This window comes from Prionailurus bengalensis, chromosome A1, assembly GCF_016509475.1.
Source record: "Prionailurus bengalensis isolate Pbe53 chromosome A1, Fcat_Pben_1.1_paternal_pri, whole genome shotgun sequence".
NCBI lineage: Eukaryota > Metazoa > Chordata > Mammalia > Carnivora > Felidae > Prionailurus > Prionailurus bengalensis.
Window position 1 is genome coordinate 112,928,341 of NC_057343.1, and position 3,785 is coordinate 112,932,125.

Genomic DNA, 3,785 nt, shown 5'->3' on the forward strand with positions numbered 1-3,785 from the left:
GGAGGATTACTTGCCATGAGAAAGTGCCCCAGAGGAGACGCCATGGGGAAAGAACGACTGTCACCCCCCAGCCCTGAGAGCTGAGAAGAGCCGGCCTTGTCTGCGTGTGTTCATGTCTTTGGAAAAACTTACACGGCTGAGTGTCTCACTCCAAATTTACATGCGATGCAGTCATCCATGGAGATGCTGTCTTTGCTAATAATCTAGCAATTAAAATGCAATGTGGCTGCTCGTTAAGCCTGCCACTCAACTACAAGATGCGTATTTGTTTTCAAGCAGAGCTGGGTTTGTTCAGCCGGCCTTCCATGGGAGCTGAGGATTGAAGATTTGGATTGGAACATAAGGCCCCAAGAGGAAAGTTCCTCTAAATACGTTTGGATTTTCTTTTTCTTTTTCTTTTTTTCCCCCCTTTTCTAAATGGACTTTAATACCAGCTAAGAGCGAATCAAAAACTCAAACCAAATAAATCATCTCCAAGTCGAGAAGTGTTTGTCTTCAGGATGTGTTTTCAACATACTTTTTACTCATTTGATTTGTGGATAGAATTTTAATAATTTGAAATGTTGAGACGTGTTTCGCGTTCCACTTTCCTTAAGTTTTATCTGTTTAAAACGCCTGCCATTTAGCTTGGAAGCTTAGGGTGCTGTGGGGGATGCCGGCCCAGAAAGTTCTGGGTTTGAAACCTGCTTTAATCTGCAAATAGGGAATTTTGAGTCTAGGAAAGGAATGGATCAGGCCTGGGTAGTGCTGGGCAGTCCTGTCCTGGGAGACCCACAGGGCCCTGAGTGGGATGGAATTGGGGAACTGGTTCTATAGAGCGACTCACCTGCCTTCCAGATGCTCAGGTACACAGAGGAAGATGCAGTCGTATGCTGGCTCCCTTTCTGATGTCTCCACACCTGCCAGCCTGTGACAGGATTGGCAAATCAAGGCACGCGCACCTCCAGTCTTTTCCCATGCTCAGGGCAGACATCCCTAATCTATTCTTTCCTTCCATCCTCCTGAACCAAGAAAAGATGCGAAGCCCTTTTCCTCAAAGCAGCCACTGCCAGGTGAATGGAGCGGAGGCTCAAGTGAGACATGGCCACCATCCCGGCCACATGGCCTGCCGCCTGAGTGCCTGCCTGGTGAGGCAGGCCAGGTCTGAGATGAGAGGTAAGGAGGCAGGGCTGGCATGCTACAGCTCCGTCCACAGTCTGAATGAGGATCCCAGGGTCCTCTTCCCCACTCCCTGAGCCCTGCTCTGACTCCCAGCCTGTGGAGTGCATGTGGGGAGACTGGCCTCCCCAGCTCCAGAGAAGCCTGTGGGACCTTCTCACCTGCAGGCTTCTGGGGCTGGTGGGATGGAACATTCTGGAGAAGGAGTGTTGACTCACCAAATGCTCTAAGGGGCACACTTGAAAGGCCGTGAGGAAGGTGTGGGTGGTGAGCTCCTGGCCACTGCTCACCTTTGCAGCCCTACCAGGTGTCTGTTCCCGGACACAGGAAGCCAGACAGCCACGACAGTGGGCAGGACCATGGCGGGCCAGCACGGAGACACAGAGAGACTGCGAAGGAGGCTCTTGGCTTCTGGATGAAATGCGCCGGTCCCCTGGGTGGTCTGATGTGCTACATTTACTATTTTTATCGAGCCACCGGCTGCACGGATGTGTCCCACCCACGCAGGCTTCCAGAGGCCCAGTCCTGGCCATAGGCTCCACGGAGGGGAGGGCTGCAGAGGGTCAAACAATCTGAGCAGTCTTCACCTTGAGGTATATGAAGATGAAGTCAGCTCTCCTCTTAGCAAGACACTGCTTAGGTATTTAGGGATGTGAAATGGCTCCGGGACATGGCTGCAAATGATATTAACATCGGAACTCTATCAGCTCCCATCGCCCTGCTTTGACTCTTCTCTCCAGAAACTCTGTGTCCTCCTGGCAGCCAGAGTGAGCTGCCCTTTCAGACCCCACCAGCTCCCTCTCTCCTCACGTCCTTCATCTTCTCCACTCACGACTTCCTGCTCCTCCAAAGCACGAGCCTGTTGGGGCCTCTGCCTGGACCGCCTTTTCCCGATACTTGCAGAACTGGCTGCTTCTTATTACCTGTGGATCGATTTAGGGGTCCCCTCCACAAAGGGGCCTTTCCTGGCACCCCGTCCAAAGCAGCCAGCCACCCCCTCCCCCCCGTTTCCGAGTCACTCACCACACAGAACTCATCACTCTTGGAAGTTGTCCTATTTACTTTTTTTTCTTGCTTATTGTCAGTCTCCCCCTATGAGAGTGTAAGATCTGTGAGAGTAAGACATAGCACCCAGCCCAGAATATATTCTCAGTATGTGTTTGACAATGAACTTGACTTTGCTAGGTCTCCTAGGACCAGAGGATTGGTTTTTTCTTGGTTTTTCCAGCTGGCTTTGCAGAGTGGTGAGCTAGGATGTAAGCAGTCTGAACCTCCTGGGGCTGGTATGCCAAAGCTATGTATGCATATGCCCGGGTGACCCCTTTCCCTTCAGCCCTTGCTGGACACGGACAAAGGGCTGCTTTCCACCCACGGGAGCCTCTCTCAGGCCGGCCTCCCACCTCGGGGCAGCTGTGCCGGCACCTTCCTCCCACTGCCTGTGCTGGAGGCAGCTGTGTTTCCTCTTGGACCCCGGCTGCAGGACAGACACTCCTGGGAGTCTCCTCCGATGCTGGCCACGTGTTTTTGTTCCTGCCACCACCTTCCCAGGACACAGGCTTTTGGGTTCAGAAGTGAAAAGATTCCCAGCCCCAGTGGGATGTGAGGGATATTGGCCTTCCTCATTTGGAAAGAGAGAAAATACTGAAGTCTCACCACGAGCAGGATCTCTGCCCCTTCCTATCCCAGACAGCCTATCCTAGCCCAAGAACACACAGGTTTTCGCTTTTTAATCTGCTGTGACAAAGCAAATAACCTAGGGGAGAGATACGTGAATCAGAGCCCTGTGACGTGCTGTGACCATGATCTCTCTTGAGCCTCAGTTTCTTCACCAGAAAAGGCAGTAACATCTATACCCAAGGGCAGTTTTGAAGAGTAGACTGCAAGCCATGCTTGGAAGGTGCCTGGCACGAGGTCAATGAGGAAACAACCAGGAAGGCCAGGGCGTGTTCAGGGAACACAGAGCAGCAAGGCCATAGGTAGGGACCAGATCGACTTGCCTCAAAGGGGATGGATCCTCCTCCCTGCTTTCAACTGAGGATGGGGTGGGGCCAGGAGTCATGCCAAACTTGGTGGTAGGGCCAGAAGTAGAGGATCTCTGAGTGAGAAGGATCTGAGTCGTACTTTGCTCAGATCCCTTGTGCCCAATTCTGTGCCAGGTATACAGTAGGTGTGAATGGGGAAAGAGATTTGCTTGGCCATGAAGTCTAGGAGGACAGTGATGCTCAGTGAAGTACGAATGAGTGAGTGAATGAATGAACGAATCAATCTGTCAAGTGTTGCAGTCTCCGTGGCTCCCGTCCTGTCCCCGCTGGGCCCCTTCAGTTGCATGCCAATTCAGATACATGCTGTGGATCAAGGGCAGGCCCGGGAGTACCACTGGGAGTAGGAACAGGAGGAGGCTGATGTGGGGGTCTCTGCTCCTCTCCAATACGTGCTGGGGCTGCAGCTCCCTGTGCACCTGTGGGAGGTCTCTGGATATGCGCAGGTTAACCTTGGCCTTCATGCTGGAGAGCAGCTCCAGCCAAAACTTCCCACCTCCTGCCAGTCATTGTGCTTAGAGATGGGAAGCCGGTCCCAGTTCATGGTGACCTCTCCTCTGAACCAGTGTGGGGGAAGCAAGGATGCCC